Here is a 17,404-nt window from a genome sequence, read left to right on the forward strand (position 1 = left end):
GAGCTGAAGGGACAAGCTAGCTTGAGCAGCAGCTATGACAGCAAAATAACCTACCTCTAAAAGAGAACAGGGTAAGGCAGCTCAAGCACGTGAATCAGAGAGACAGAATCTCGGTCAAAGCAGAGTCATGCTCTGGGCAGCCACAATCTAGCATTGCTCCAAGCACCTGAGTCCAGACCTGGGCGATGCCAGTCTGAGGGCAGCTGCGGAGTGCTCAGAAGCTGCCAGTGTAATTGGCATTCCCTTTGCCTTATGCTGGAGGCACTAGACACGTGCAATGCATGTTCCTTCGGAGCAGACTCGCTCTCCTCTTGCCACCTGGGGCTGGCAGCTGCCTGGTTCCACACGTGTCTCATGCTGCTCCCAGCAGTCTGTGCACTGTCGAGTGTGCAGAGAGAAGGGCTGGTGCTTTACCACAAACATCCTGCGGCCATGGCGAGATCAATGGGAGTTTTGCAGCAGGCCTGGGCCAGGAGTTCCATATAGAGTAGGCCACATGTGGCGCACTGCTCTCTGTATATGACACTGACGGGGTCAGTGCCTGAGCCTGAAAACTGCCCAGTGCCTGGTGGGAGGCACTGAGCGTTCTCACGGCAGTCAGCGAAGGAGCTCGTCGTCTGGCAGGGCTGGGTCTCTAGCTCAGCAAGGAGCATCGTGTGCGAGGATGGAGCTCTAATCTCACCTGAACCTCAGCGGTGTTTCCAAGGTGGTTAGATGCAATCTGGAAATTCTGTGCAGGTCATGGGCTGTCAATAAATTGATGATGTTGCCCTGGGTTGGGCAAAGTTTGGGTGCCCTGTACTAAGGCATAAGTCTATAGTTTGTTAAACTAGCCACTCCTGATAGATCATACAGGGAAAAGGGGGGATATCTGGTGGAGGAGAGCGCTTCAAGGCTCCTTCCCGAGTTTTCAATGTAATGCTCCTGTGCAGACATGGGAGAAGCCTGAAGTGGGTAATGTGCTTTTTGTCCTCTTGCTTACAGCTACAGCCACTGCCATTAACTCCCTGCCCCTTTCTAGCCAGCGGCTGCTTCCTGCACATCATCACTCCTAGCCAGCAGAGGGTTATTGGGATATAATTCTGTTTGCTTAGTGATTACACGGGAAACAAAAATTCCCAAAACATATCCATCCGGCATGTTTATGCTTAAATTAAAACATGGATACAGTAGATATGAAAACCATTGATGTCAATGGGAGCTGCTGGGTCACTGCAGAGCTTTAGAGCAGTTACCGTAGGTACATGCCTAAGTATGGATGTGTACTTTTGGCCAAGATTTTAAAAAACAGGTGTCCGAAATGTGTATATATAATATAAACTTGTGTGTTTATGAAGGCTGTGGAAACTATATACTCATGTATATGCAGTTTATGTGTACGTTTATGGAGGCTGTGTACTGGAAAGTATAGAGAGGAGGGATAGGAATTATTTAGGTTTATCCTAAGGGCTATCACGGGGTAAAGGGAAGAAATTAAAGAAAGGGAAATCGACACTGAGCACGTGGTCATATTTTAACTGTGTGTGGATTGCCACGGGCTCGCAGGGGCGAAAGAAAATGCAGGCCTGTTATTTACCAGGCTGCACGTGGCAACAGACTATATTGGTAAGGGATGCAAGGAGAGTGTGGGTCACGATGCAAACTGCAGACACACACACACACACTAAATTTAAATCAATTTAAAAGTTTTATTGGGGATAATTACAAGGGGTAAGGGGGCAGCGTATGATTAGCTAATAGAGTTAATGAAACTTAAAACACACAATGACTAAAATATCTACTAACAATATTTATAAACAAAGATGCAGCATTTAGTAATAACTGATACTTACAAATACAAACCAACGCATAACGACCGGCAAATGTAGAAGCTCTGTTTGAAACACGTGAGCTGAGAGAGAGGCTTCGAGGTGATCAGGCTCGGTTACGGGCATACACAGGATACACAGGTATACACAGGATACACGGGTATACACAGGATTCGTTTTTCTTTCTCCTCTCCCTGCCTGCACATGGCAGGCAGGCCATAAAGTACCCACTATGACATCATAGAAGTGTCATAGGGGACGGGGCCCAAAACCTGTTTGTGTTCGTTTCTGATTGGCACAAGCAAAGTTTACACCATGTAGGGGAGCAGGTGCCTTAAAGTCTGGCTTCGCCCCCAAAAGGTGAGGAAATGCATATTGTCTTAGAATGCGTTCAACACTGAATGACAAAAGAAGAGGCCAGGGCAATACCGGAATGGGCAAGTTCTACAGGATGCAGACAGGAACTCATCTCAACACTGTGGAGCAGGTTCTGAATGGAAGCGCTCAGATCCTCATAACTGGTATCATTTAGGACTGTGGAAAATGTAGAATACATTAAAATGTTTGAAGTGTTTGCAGGAGCCCGGATGTGTAAAACTCTCCCTGTAAGGGTGCTCAGATTATGGCTTATCCAAGGTTCACTGTTCAGTGAGTATATTTCACACATGCTATAACATTACACATTGGAGAAGCAGGGTTACAAGACTGTCTGTCCAGCCATAACCTATGTATTCATTACACCACTACAGCAAACCTGATCAAACATTTGGGAAATGAATTCTGTGATAACTGAAGAGGTGTGTCTGCAAACCGCAAGATGTTCAGATTCTGAACCCTATGACAAAGCAGCAGAAGACCCAGGCTTGGTCTCCACTACCAACTTATGTAGGTATAGCAGCATCGCTCAGTGACATAGTTCTACTGACCCAATCCCCACTGTAGCCGAAGCGAGAAGCTCTGCCATCAGTGTTGGTGGTGTCTTCAATAAGTGCTGCTGTTGCACCGGTGCCGCTGTAATGCTGTAGGCATAGACAAGCCCTAGTCTCCTTTCCTTTGCAGAAGCATTCCCAATAGTGTCTTGTTCCAAAGCATGAAGCACGATCAGCAGAAGGTTCAGTAATGCCAGTAGTAACTAAACTTGTTATTTCCCTCTCCGCTTCTCAGTGTGCACATCCTAGTGAGATGTGCTTCCCAGCCCTGAGCTGAGCGATTGGCTTCCCCTTTTCCTTTAAAGGGAGTTCAAAGGAATGCAAAGGTTGAGAGACTGGGTTCGATTGGTAAGTTAATTCTATTAGCAGGTATAAAACATCCACAGCCTTTATTGCATCACAAGGATGCTCAGTCCCTTCCCTGTCCTCAGTTAAAGGGCATTACCTTCCTGTTCAGAAACACTGAAAGACACACACAAAAGGTTTGGCTTAAAATGTGATTTATGGCTGTGTGGATGAGCTTTGAAAGCAAAGCCCTGCCCATGGGGTTATCAGAGCTCCTGTGATGCTTTCCTCTTTTAACTCTGCTGCTTTGCCCAAACTCCACCTCAGGTAATTGTACTCTGCCTCCTTCATTCCCTCTGGAGTTTTCACTGGAGACTGGCTTATTGAATTGCTGTGTGGTGTTTCTGTGGGCTGTTTGAAGGCTATTTCTTCTTAGCCCAGAGGTGGCTGCTTTAGTTCAAGCATGGGGTAAATGATCCTTAGCGCGTGCTTTGTAAGGGGGCTGAGTCTTTGGACTGTGTGGATGAACGTGGCGATAGACATGGCAGAGGTTAGTACATGTGAGTTTTCTCTTGCTGCATTTCAGGTTTCCGTGGCTCATGTTCTGAAGCTAATTTTGGCTGCATTTAGAATAAAGATCTTGCTTAGGAACATTTTAAAAATTGAAATAAATAAATAATTGCCCCTCCTTGCCCCCCTGACACAGGCTGTATGGATCGTCCCAGCCTAACGCAGCCTGTTAGAGTGGGGAGGGGTGGGAGTGGTGCATGGATCAATGTCTGCTATTGTTTCTTGGTGCTGACAGCTTCAGTTTCACACAGAGCCTTGGGGAATCCTGGAGTTAAACGCTACATGAAAATTTGGCTTTGAAGGCAGGCAGTTGTGCAGGCCTTTTAAGCTTGAAGGTGTTCGCATAGCACAGGGGCTCTCTGTAGAGCTATCTCGCTCTTTGGAGAGAAGATCAAACTGCCTGCTTTTCCTGGGGCTCTCAGAGCCTCTTTGTCACTTGGGATCCTTCCTCCTCCTCCCTGCTGCAATGGGAGACGGAGGCAGGTCCACACCACGTGCTGCCTGGCATTGCTGGCATTTCCACTGCCTGCGCTGGTGCCCCGCTTGGCTTGCATTGACTCCTCTGGAGCAGGTGCCCTGGTGGAGCCCCACTCCCGGGGCGGCACAGCAGTCGCAGTGTGAATTTGAAGTAACGCCATTTCATCATTTCTGAATCACGTAATGGGAGATTTGTTAGTAATAACCCCAGTTAGCCTGCAGGCCCAGCTTGTCAGGTGTTCCATATTAACCCGCCGGGGGGTGCGCTGGAGTGCAGGCCCCAGAGTGCTCCATGCAACGGCCTGCTCGGGTAGGCGGGGAGGGGGCTGCCTATGGGTAGGTATTTGCTGCTGTGGGGGACCACCCCTGTCAGCCGGAAGGGCAGGTGCATCCTCGTGGCTGCCAGCCTTCAGTGCCATTTGACACGCTTTAAACGGATCATCACATCAAAGGCTGGCAAATCCCCACTCTGGCGTTGCCATGGCAGCGACAGCGGATCCCAGGACTTTCATATTTCTCAAGCAGGATTTTGTAGGCCTGGCTCCTTGGGGCAGGGTGGCCGCCTTCCCCACGCAACCCCTTTGCCAGCATCCCTGCTATGCTGTGTTGCAATGGTGCCTTCTGCCGGTAGGCACTGCACACTCAACAGTGTCTGGTGCATGGAGAGCTCTGTCATCATGAGATGTGCTCTGGGGCTCCCCCTCCTCCCATGGCTGCTCCCACCTGGGGGCAGGGCTCCCTATGCGAGGACAGAGCCTTTAATTGCTTTCTGTGTGAAGCCCTTTGAGGTCCTGGGGCGACAGGTGCTGTGCACATGCCATACGTTAGCATTACTACAGCAGAGATACCGATATGCCTGTTCCTGGCAATACGGATGTTACTGTTACCTCCAGCTAGTTGAAACTCTGTGTTTGCTTGGACCAACTCCAGACCCTCCCTCTGTTGTAACTGCCACTGGGAATTCAATATGCCCTAGCAAGATCTCTTGTGGGTGCTCCTGGCACCCATAGCTAATCACCTCCAAGGGGATATGGGAATATGCACACAGACCTGACCTAATCAGAAACCCTGTACACCTTTCCCCTGGGATAGCTGTGGTGAGCTGCTTAGTGGCCCCTTGAGTCTGAGTGGGATGCGCTCTTTGGGAGAGGACTGGTGTGCTGCTTGTTCAGCTCCTGTTTCCCTGTGTTTCTTGTAATCAGCCGTCAGTTACATCTGTTGGCCGGTTGGTGTCAGAAATCATTTATGGCTGTCGGGAGATACAGCAGTACCACCAGATACCGTGTGTCTTACCGTTGTTCACAGGAGTTACAGGGTAGTTACCACGATAGAAGTTTCTGTAAATAACTTGAATTAATTACAAACCCATCTGCTCTGGCTCGTCACTGACACTGTGTGCACAAGATACTAACTTCCCCTGCTTCTGTAGAGAAGTATTTCTGGGTCCAAATTCATATAAAACTTTATTTTATGGAGACCAGGCATTCAATTCAGACAAATAAAGACTTCTTGCCCGCCTAGGGCCTGTACTGACCAGATCAATATTAAACAGGAGGCACAAATTCTTAGTTTACTCAAATATCCATTTAAAAATGATCAAAAATCAAATAACTTGATTTCTGGCTTCCTGCAGACTGGAATTGCAAAGGATGAGGAGGCAGTTAGGTGCCCATTTACAAAACCAACTTGTGTGCCTTACTCTCTCAGCTCCTCTGAAACTCCCAGCCTTAGCAGATATAGACTGTTGCCTTTTTCCATTTCCCCAGAGGGGACTGGCTATGTCTCTCTTTTCCCTGGCACTCTTCTTCCCTTCTCAGCTCCCCTCTTGTTTTTGCAGCGTTATTCTCCTCTCTGCCTCTTCTGGAGTTTCTCTTTGGTCTGGTCTACACTAAGGTTCGTAATGGAGGAAGCGGTAGTAGAGAGAAGGTGTCGGCAGCTGCTGGAATATTAACCACTGTGTCATGAAGACCTGGACAACACTGTGTGTAAAATCCCAGCGCCCCCTGGAGTTCTGTCTATACTAGGGCTCCTGCTATTGCTGCCAGTGGTGGGTACCCAGAAATATTGTAGATTCTGATGCTGAATTACATGCCTAATATGTGGTGCTGGATGTATGGAACCTAGTGCCATGAGCCTGGTCTGGGGCTTCCCACTGGGATAGGTTGGCATGAGCGGAGACAGGGCCAGGAGACCTAGTCGGAGCATTTTGAGACCAGCTGCTCGGGGAGTTGGAAAACCCCTTCCATCACTGCAGGAAGCATCTACGCTCTGGTGCTACAGCACCATAGCTGCATGGTGCTGCTCTGGTGCCCACAGTGTAGATATGCCCCTGGGTTTTGCTTGTAGGCATGTCTCTTGCTGTGTTTTCTACATCGTAAATGCTGGAGCCTGGCTGCTGATTGCAGCTCTTGGGGCACAGGCCTTTCCGCGGGCTGCTTCTCCTTGTCCACGTTTTCACACCTGCCGATCAGCTCTTTCCCCTCCTTCCTTCTGCCTTTCCCAGACTCCGGCAGGAGTTAGCTCCAAGTTGGGGAGCAGAGCTCCCTCCTCTGACCGCAGGTCCCCGCTGAGCCCACAGGACATCTCCCAGGGAGACTGCTGTCACTACCTCTGGACGCTGCTCCATACAAGCCTCCCAGTGTGGAGCAATGGTCTCGGTGTGTCGCTTGCCTCCTCTCCCATGCTGCGTAAGGGAACATCCCTGGTGCTTCTGGCTCTCACTGGCATGTCTCAGTGCAACACTGAGTTGCTCAGAACAGCCTCACCAGCTGGTGTGTGGTCCAGCGAAAGCTTTCTGGAGGGGTGATGGGAGCCATCCACCCCATTGCCCTAGCTGGGTGCCTCTAGTCCTCTACACATTCATGTTCACCTTCCTGGGGCTTCTATGCCTGTAAGGAATTTTTCTGGTTCCCTGCTCCCATGAGGATGCCCCTCCCTTTCTGTTGTTTGGGGGTCTGGCCCCTGGTTGCAGCTGCTCTGCTTTTCACCTGCAGCCCAGTTTCCCTGAAGAGCCTTCGCTTGACATTTACGTTCTCTTCCTGCCCTGCCAGCCCTTTCTGAGCGGTAGCTGCTCAGTCTCTGCTCAGCCTGTTCTGGGGCTGCAGAGGCGTTTCACTTACTGGTTCTGCTTCTCTAGTTCCCCCTTGTGCTCTTCTCTCTCCAGGGTGAGGCTCAGCCAGGGGCACAGGCAGGAGCGCTGTGCTGTGAGGTGCAGGCAGGAGCCCCGAAGGGCCCCGGTGGTTACAGCAGAGCTCTGTAATGGCACAGAGAGACGCAGATTGCCCCTGGAAGCAGCAGTGCGGTGTTACCTACAGCAATGACTCAGGGTGCCTACAGTGCCTGCCTCTGGGAATGTGCCTGGCCTGGTACCTAACATCAAGAAGGTCTTGGAGTCCACAACAGCTGGAGCAGTCCCCACAGCAGCCTGGGCTGCAGACCTTTCTATGCTATTGAGGATGTTTTTCAACAGCGGAGTCTCCTGTGAAAGGCCCAATCCTGCAGGTTCAATAACCTCCAGCTTCTGGGAAAGTCAAGTTCTCGGCAAATCCAGGCTGCAGCATATTGCAGCATTTGCTTGGAAAACAGAACATTTTTCACCTTACAGACTTGGGCCAGATGGTGCAGGGCAGGAGGGCAGGAGACGCAGACGCAGTGCACGTCAGAGACATAGCAAGCGAGGCCATAGGCAGGGATGGAAGGTTTTGGTTTGAAATCAGTGGTCCAAATCTCGCTCCTCCTTTACCCCCATGCAGTCCCAATGGTGACAGTGCACAAACTGGTTTTAGTAGCAATGGAGTTGCTTGAGACATAGGGGAGACCAGAACCCAGCCACTGTATGCAATGTGACTTAATCAGAGCCCTGCTGGGTCCTTCATTGCTCTCTGCTGGAAGCCTCATTTGTTCCTGCTACACACCAACCCTGCCCCTGCACTGAAGCGAGAATAGATGAGGGAGACAGCTTCTATTCTAATCTTTACCAGCGTTCTGTTCAAGCCTTCTTTAGAGGTTAGAGCAGGAGGCAGGGGGTCAGGACACCTGGCCTCTAGTCCCAGTTCCGCCTCTGACTTTCTGCTGGGCCAGTCTCTTTTCCTTGGTGCCCTTCAGTTTTCCCATCTGTGAAATGCACAGACTAGTGAATATTAAGTACAGTGCCTGGCCTGTCCACTCCCCTAACCCAGTGGTTCTCAACCTTTCCACATTAGTACCCCTTTCAGGAGTCTGCTTTGTCTTATGGCCCCCAAGTTTCACTTCACTTAAAAACTACTTGTTTACAAAATCAGACATAAAAATACCGACGTGTCAAGGTACACTATGACTGAGAAATGGCTTACTTTCTCCTTTTGTCTATAGGAAATTATAGTTTGTACTGACTGCGCTAGTGCCTTTTATGCAGCCTGTTGTAAAACTAGGCAAATATCTAGATGAGTTGATGTACCCCCTGGAAGACCTTTGTGTACCCCTGGTTTGCCCTAAACTGAGTCCAGAATAAAAATGGGGAGAGAAATGCTTCCCTTTACAAGGCATCATTGACTTCCAGATGAGCTGGACGCAATGGTTCTGAGCCTCAGGGGGCTGGACTCCGAGTGGGTCTGTTTGTTTACTGAGGTGCAGGGAATGATGGTTTTTAAAGGGTGTTGTGTGTGACACAGGGCTGGGGACTGGATAAGCACATGGCTGGTTGGACGTCTTCCCTCTTTCGCTCCTATCACAGCTCTGAGCTCCGCGGCCTTGATGCCTTTCTGTGAACTCTGGTCCTTGCCAGAATGCACTCAGAACCCGTTCCCTTGTGGAGGTTAGTCACAGGACCCCTGCCTCCAGGAACACGCTTCTTCTCCTGGGGCTGCTCTGGGCCTGCTAGGGGTTCCTCCTCCATCGGTGCGCCTCCGACCTTTGCCCCTTACCCTAAACTCACCGCTTGTCTTTGGCCTGGGGAGATAAGGAAGCAAAGTGCGATCGCTGCCCCTGCTGTTCCACTGATGTCTTCCTGCTGCTGCAGCCGGGCACTCGTTCAGAGTGCAGCAGGAAAAACCCTCTGGCTGAGAGTCCAAGAGCTTTGTTTTCAAGGGTCTGAGCAAGAGTTAACATGCGACTAGCTGGCAGTTGAGCTGCAAGAGTCGTGCAGGGAAGTGGCACAGGTGCTGCCTGGCACAAGTCCCTAACCGAGGTGCCTGTCAGCTCACAGCACAGGATGGGGATGGCAGTGGGGGAGTGCCACTCCTTTTTAAACCAGAAATGCTAAAATCTGGGCGCGTAAGCGGCAGCTTCAAAGGAGAGATTTCAGTCTAGCCTCTGTCCATTTCATGCCAGTTCGGATAGTGCTTGCATGTGGCACAGGAGCAGTTGGGGTGGCATTTTGCAGTGGGCAGTGTCAGGTTCCATTTCCTGCAGTACATGGCCCCCCGCCCCCTTGCTCAGTAGCTGGTAGTGTGTTACGGGGCAGGTTCCAGAAGAGGCTCTGGTTCCAGAGTGAATGCATTCTAGTCTTGTTCCTGAGGCCAGAGAAGAGCACTGGTGCTGCAGGTGCTCAGTGAAAAGTTGTCAGCTAGGGTGAAATAAAATAGTCGATCTCCTTCCATTTTAGAACAATAGTGAGGCTCCCATTAGCTCAGCTGGGTCAGCAGAGCTTTGTGCTCACTTCCCAAAGTCTGAGCGAGTGATTCTGGGACTCTGCTGCTCACATCCGGAGGCATCTTAAGTAATTGAATTAGATCTTAGGAAAAGCTACCACAAGATGAAATCATCCTAAAGGCTGCTCAGTGAGAGCAGGACTGTGGGTATACAGCAGAAATGTGCACGTCTCTCTCAGATCATTCATTAATTACCCTGCCTTGGAACGCGTAGGATTTAATCAGTTCTAAAGTAGATTTTCTCCATATCAGAGCTACTTTTTCCTCCAGAACATTGCAGTAATGGGAGAAGGGCTCAGGTTAGTGTCTACTGAAGTGGAATTTGGTAACACAGGGCTGGGCTCTTGCTGTAATGTTTATACCATGTGATACACAGGCCAGGGGTAGGAGAGCAAATCAGCATTCAATGGGAAAGTTAATTCAGCCTGGAAGCTGTGCACAACCATCAGTGCTTGGGGTGGATCTGCTTCTAGGAGGAAGCATTCGTCTCCCTGTGTACACATGTGCACTCGGGATTTCGGACAGGTTTCCCCACTCCTGGGGATAGGTGGCTGCTCTTTGCTAAGTCCTGTTCTGCAGCTACCACAGGGCAGCAAGTGGGAATCTTCCTTCCTCAGTGTGTTTTGGACCAGGCCTTATAGGAGTGAGGCCTGTGCAGAACCGAGAGGCCAGAGAATTGTCCCAAAGCTGACATTTACTAACTGGGAACAGCACCATCTCCTTTGGGTTTATGTTACCAAAATAAGAAAGCACCTGCTCTTGTGCACCTGTGTGTGCTGTGCTGTGAGGGATGGCACAGCCATTGGCTACCCAGTTACAGGTCAGGCCTGCCTGGGAACCAGCATTTGTCATGTCAGTTTCTTAGCAGAGAGGTGCCTAAAGCCAGGTGCTCTAATCCTTCAGCAGCTTCACCCTTTGCAATACAAAACACTCCAGCACATGGGACACTCCTTCCAGAGAGGCTTGCTGCATTGTCTGTGAGGGCACAGGGGAGACCTGCTCCTGCAGATTGCAAAGCATCTAATTCAACAGATCTGTGGGATTGATCCTAAAATCCCACCAGCTGTAACATCCCATGGCACCCCAGAGCCCAGGCCTCAAAGCTCAGTTACTTGCGTAGTAAGTGGTGTAATGATACATGGGAGAGCATGAGAAAACAGAATGGTTTTGTACCCTGCCCCCCCGGTAGGTTTCCTCAGGTTGGGCTGCATTATGCCTAAATTTCAATACATCTCAGAGTAAAAACAACCATCCAAAGAGCAAATCTGGGGATGTTCCTGCTAAATAACGCAGCCTCAGAATAGTCAGAGCCAGAATGACAGCAAAAGGAAAGGTCAGAGCATGCTTTCGTCCGTCGAAGTCCGGAGGCTCTGCTCAGGAGTCCGAGCCTGCACCTTCTCTGCCCGGTGCACCACAGATTGTCCCAGAAAATGTAGGTGTTTGCCTGTCTCTTCTCCTTGGCGCGGCTGGATAGAGTGAGGCTGTCAAACCATTGACACTAGGCGCAAGATCAGTTCTGCTTAGTTAATGAGGTTGGCTCTGTCCTTTGCCGAGGAGGAGTCCTCACAGGGGAAGTGAGCCTTTTGCTCCCCGTGTCACTCAGCTGCCGTTTTCCGAGGGGCCCTCTAGAAGTCGTGTGTTCTGTTGCATATATGTGCCCAATGTTAACGGTCTGGGCTGAAACTTCCCACTCTGCCTGTCTGCCTCAGGCTGATTTTTTAATTTTTTTTTTTCATTTTAACTAAAAGTTTGGCCGTTTCCAAGAATGAGAATTGGGGAAAATACATTGTTTTGCCCATGTTTTAAAAACATTCTCTCAGCCATTTCATTGAGGAGCTCTAGCATCTTCATGCTTTGGAGAAGGGACTCGACATAGGACAGGTTTTGCCCTTGTGTCAGGAATTTGCCTTTTGCCACCCCCATGAAAATGTACCCAATTACAAGCCTCTGCAGAACTGCAATTCACACTTGCTTTATAGAGGTTTGTGAGGCTGGCAGCATTATTCTGCAAAGCATCTTTCTGGCTTGAGCATGCTCCATCCCCACCCAGCTCCTACGAAGCAGACAGAGTATATGCCATCCCCATAGAGGCAGTGATCATGCACCATTGAGAGGGTATAGGAGCTGATCGGGACTTTCTCTGCAATTGTTTCTCCTCCTGGCAGACAGGCACTGCTGGGATGTTGGGCACTGAAATGCCAGGAGTGTTCTCAATGCTCCCCCTGCTGTCTCTGGGTTGTGTGGTAAACAGGGGCAGCTCTAGGTATTTTGTGTGTGCGCATTATGGGGCACTCTAGGTATTTTGCCGCCCCAAGCATGGCAGGCAGGCTGCCTTCGGCGGCTTGCCTGCAGGAGGTCCCAGGTCCCGTGAATTCGGCGGCAGCCTGCGGGAGGCCCGCCGAAGCCGTGGGACCAGCGGACCCTCTGCAGGCATGCCGCCGAAGGCAGTCTGCCTGCCGCCCTCGCGGCGCCGGCAGAGTGCCCCCGTGGCTTGCCGCCCCAAGCACGCGCTTGGCGTGCTGGGGCCTGGAGCCGCCCCTGGTGGTAAAGGAGGCTGTCATCTCAGAAGCCCTGTCTTGGTTGTTTCAGAAGGGTGGAAGCATGTTGTGAATGAGGCAGGAGATTGCAGGAAGAATAAGGGTGGTATCGTGGCTACGGCAGCTGAAAGCTGTCCTGGGGACCTGGATTCCATCCCTGCCTCTGCCACAGAGTTAAACCAAAATGTTTGTAACTGGCCACTAATTGCATAGGCCTTGTTTTCTGGTTATCTGCCTTGAGACACCTGGTGCCAGATTTGCAGAATTGCAGTGAACTCACAACTACAATGGAGGGAAAGGGGAGCTGGGCTTTGAAAATAGGTGCTGGAGCTGGAGGTGCTGCCACACCCCCAGGCTTGAAGGGGTTTTCATCATACACAGGGTTTACCGTTGGGATCAATGGCTCTCAGCACGCACACTATGCAAATTGTTCCAGCCGCCCCTGGTTTTGACGATATAAAGTACTATAAAAGTGCTAAGTTCTCTAGGGCCTGATGTTCCAGGTGTTTCACGTTAGGCACCCAAAATTATCTGACACTTCTGACAATTTTGGCCATAATCTCTCTGGTTCTCAGTTCCCTGCCTATAAAATGGTGATAATGCCCTCTTACACCACAGAGGTATTGTGAAGATACATCTGTTAATGTTTGTGAATACTCAGATTCTCTGGTGAGAGCGCCATGGAAAGCCCACAATGAAGTTAATAAATTGGTAGTCGGTGCAGGGTTTGGATGGTACGGGAAATAAGGGCTAGGACTGCATGCTGAGTGAGGAGGATAAAAAGAAATACTGAATAGCTATCCATTCAGTGGGCACCGGGATCCTGTGTGGACTGCATGGGGGGAGGGGGTGAAGTGTGTGATCATGTAATTAAAGACAGTATTATTTCATAATGCGCACACACAAGGTGGTTGCATGGGCAACCTTAATTCTGGCAATTTGTTACTTTTCAGTGCTTGACTTCGTAACCATAAAATTTGTCACATACTCCTTTTGTATCTAATTGATAGAAACAGAGTCTTCCGCGGTATTGAAAGAATGGCAGTTCAGGTAGGAATTTCTCTCTAAAGACCATGGGGTGACGCGGTCAGGCTTTTGTGCTCCCACAAGAACCCTACTGAGATGTAGGTTTCTACTCTAAGCTTCAGTCAACAGGCCTTCAGTTTTCCATCTATAGTAATTACCTTGTTTTGCCCTTTTTTGTTTTTAATTTGTAAGTTTGGTTCTCCACTGCAGAGCGACTGTAGCAATAACACCGCCCTACTCCGAGCTGCCCTGTGCAACATCTGCAGTGTCCTGTCTGCTGAACAGCCCATGTCTCCTGGTAGTATTGTCCACACCATACAACTGCAGAGGGGTTGCATCATTGGCCGAAATGCTGACTGAGTTCCAGTTGCAGAGTCTAATTCTGGGCTGAGCTACTTGTAGGTGCGGGGGTGACACAGGTGTAATGAAGGGCAGCATTTGAAGGCAGTGGTGTTGCACAGGGGTGTGTGATACCATAAGATGCAAGGCAGGGGAGAACCAGCACCTGCATGTCTCGCTAACACTGTGGCTGGAGGAATGGACCCCTCGTACGTGTGAGATGAAAATGGCTCTTCAGTCATCCTGCCTAGATGATGTCATTTTAAACATGGCACTTGGTCTTTTCCTGAAGTGGAGCAGGCCATTCACCTCAATCACAAGCCTGAGCCCAGCCCATACCCCTTCATTGCTCCACTGCTGCAGGTGTGACCCAGCACAAGAATCCAGTTGTTTGACTTGGAAACATCTTCTCCAGTGACTGCCTTTCTTTTTGGATGTAGCTGCCAAGGAAGGGATGAATAGACACAGATTATAAAGCCAGATGAGATCACTGTGATCATCTAGCCAGACTTCTTGTATAACATGGACCATAAGACTGCTCTGAATTCATTTCCGTTTGAACTTGAGCAGAGCTTTTTGAAAAAACATCCAATTTTGATTTTAAAACTGCAAGCGATGGAGACTCCACCATGACCCTTCGTGAATCGTTTAACTGTTAAAAATTTGCATCTTCTTTCTAGTCTGAATTCATCTAGCTTCAACTTCCAGGCATGGGATCTTGTTATAACTTTGTCTGCTAAGCTGAAGCACTAGAAATGCTTTTCAAAGATGTGCTCTCCATGTAGGTATTTATAGACTATGATCAAGTCACCCTTTAACTTTCTCTTTGTAAACTAAAGAGATTGAGCTTGAGCCTATCACTGTAAGGTATATTTCCCAACCCCTTAATCATTCTCGTGGCTCTTCTTTGAACCCTTTCCTGTTTATCAACATCCTTCCTGAACTGAGGACACCAGAACTGGACACAGTATTCCAGTAGCAGTTGCACCAGTGCCAAATACAGACATAACATAACTATCTACTCCTTGCTCAATATTCCCCTGTTTATACATCCAGGATCACATTAGTCCTTTTGCTACGGTATCGCCCTGGGAGCTCATGTTCAGCTGATTATCCACCACAATCCCCCAAATCTCTTTCAGAGTCCCTGGGTAGAGTCCTCCATCCTATAAGCAGAGCCTACAGACTCTGTTCCTAGGTGTATGACTTTACATTTGGCCATATTGCAGCACAGCACTGGGCAGGAGATACTAGACTTGCAATCTAGACAACAGAACCTATGATTAGTTACAAAGCACTGACGCGTGTGCCAGCGGTGCTGCATATATGTGCCGGCTTGTTGGCATGCAGTCCCTCAAACGTGCCCCTTTGGGTGTAAGATGAGGGGTTTTGGGTGGTGTGTGGAGTTGGTCTTTAATGAGTGGAGGGAGACTGGTGTAAGAGAAGGCAAGACTGGGAACTCTTAGGTGCAGGGGCTGTCTCTTTGCTTGTGTCTCACCGAGAACAATAGGGCCCTGTCCTGCTCTGTGAGTGACTGCAGTATAAATATTACATAATGATCTCCAGGAGTCTCCTTGAATAAAGCCCCAAGGAGCGTGTCTCAGTGAGAAATGGATTTCCCTGGCACTTCATTGTTTTGGTGGCTATCCCTGGCAGTGTTTGTTGTGGAATTTGTTCTCCTCTGGTGTTAGTGGCATTCACCCAGTTTGTATTGCTGTGTGCAGATGGCCTCAGGGGCTGCCTGAGGGGCGGGTCAACTACAGCTAATCAGAAAATGGAAATTCCTTATGACTATTTTCCTCAAAGTTTTACTAGAATGGAAATTCTGCGGTCAGCTGCCCTCCAATGCCCAGCGCAGCACAGCGCTCCAGCTGCTTGACAGCACTGCCTCTGAAGGGCTGGGCGGCACGTGCAATTCCAGAATGTTTCCTGCAGATCATCATTTTCTTACGTCTGCCCAGCTACTTGTCACATCCGTTCAGAGAAGTGAAGAGCTGAATAAGCTGCAGCAGATGTCGTGGTTTGAATATAGATTAGAATTAATTGAATTTCTGATGTGAACGTTCCTGCCCTGATATTGATATCTGAGCCCTTCCTCAGACATTAAACAATTCCTATAGCAGAGGGCAAGTGTGGCACCCCTCTGTACTCCTGCAGGAAATGCGAACTCTGGCTTTCTTTGAACGCTGTTCTCTGTGGCTGCGAGCGGTGGAAAGGCAGAGCTATGGTCTCAGGAGGGACCACGCCACAACGCTCCTCCAGAGAGCAGCTTTACCCAACAGACCTAATCCTGCTTCCCAGTGACAGAGCCTTGGCACGCACGGATGGTTGGAGGGAAGAGGACTGAGGAGCAGGCGGGACAGAAGGGTGGTAGCAAGAGGAAGGCATTCGGGTGGGTAGGGGGAGAGAGTGATTTTAGCCTGGGTTCATGACTGAGACCCTGGCTAGGCTTCTGCATCACTGCCATGGGAGGAACTCGGGGGGCTGTGCACAGTGAAAAGGGTCTCCGCAGCAGCCCTGCATGGGCTGTCCTGGAAGGACATGATGGGGATGCGGCTAGCTTGGAGCAGCTGCAGCCTCTTTCCAGCTAATAGCCTGGAATAGCAGAGGAGGGGGCTGCACAGCAGCCCTGCTCACTGACTCCATGTTGAGCAATCCACATACCCAGTGCCCAACTCTGGGGCTTTGCAGGATGGGAGTGGAGTAGATTTCACCCCCTGAACTCAATAGGAGCATAGAAGTTTCTGGAGGGGATCAGACCAGGGCTCCACTTAGCCTGTGTCTGACAGTGACCAGCACTAACTGCAGCAGGGGCAGTGATGGGCTAACCTGCCCTCAGTGGCCATTTCTTCCCTAATCTCCAGTGCATAGAGGGGGTGCATACCTTGCCATAAGAGGGTTTGTAGCCCTTTCTAAACACTCATTTATCCAGTTAATATTTACTGTCACAACTCCGGGTGTTTCTGTTATCCATGTACATGTACAGTCTCAAGCCTGGTGAATCTTGCCCTGAGTTATCTGGTGGCAGTGATTTCTGCTTGCTAAATTATAGGCCGTGTGAGAAAGTATTTCCCTCTGTGGGTGGGGATTGGCCAGCCCAGGTGGCAAAGCCCTGTGGAGAGGATCGGTCTTTGACAGCCTGCTCCCTGACGCAGGCCTAGGTGGGAAAGGGTTTGACAAAATGCAAAGCAGAACCAAATTTATAAAGATGGCTTCTCTCCAGCTGTCTGAGCCCATGTGACCCAATAAAGGGCCTGCCATCCTGGGATGTTTTAGGCCTAGAGAATCCAGGAGGCTGTGCGGAGAGTAAAGGGCATATTAGGAAGGGCTTGAGCCCACCTGTGGGACTAGTCCTGAACCCTGGTTCTCCCATTGCTCCTGTGGAGAGTTCCCACTCTCCTTCCTGCAGGAGTGCGCGAGGAGCAGGAGCCGGTGGCACCTCGTGTTCCTTCTGCACCCTCAGGATCCCCAGTCTGCCCTGCACACCGGCATACAGCATTCCTGGCCACCAAGAGCCTTCCGTTCGTCTTGAGCTCCCCAGGCAGGCGTGCTGCCTGAGCACCCAGGTGCAGCTGCAATCTCTCCAGTTACAACAGGACCAATGGATCCAACCAGGATCAATAGCTGGGATCGATTAACTGCAGGCTGATGAGGGGCTCAGCATGTCTCTCAGACCGGTGGCTGCCCAAGTGAAAGCATAAACCTGCACTGTAAGCAGTAATTAAGAAGCAGTTTGCCCTTGGCCCATGCTGCTGGGCACAGTGCCAAGCTCTGCAAGTTCCCAGAGCTGGGATTTTTCAGAAGAG

Source organism: Mauremys mutica, chromosome 2 (assembly GCF_020497125.1).
Source record: "Mauremys mutica isolate MM-2020 ecotype Southern chromosome 2, ASM2049712v1, whole genome shotgun sequence".
In the NCBI taxonomy this organism is placed as follows: Eukaryota; Metazoa; Chordata; order Testudines; family Geoemydidae; genus Mauremys; species Mauremys mutica.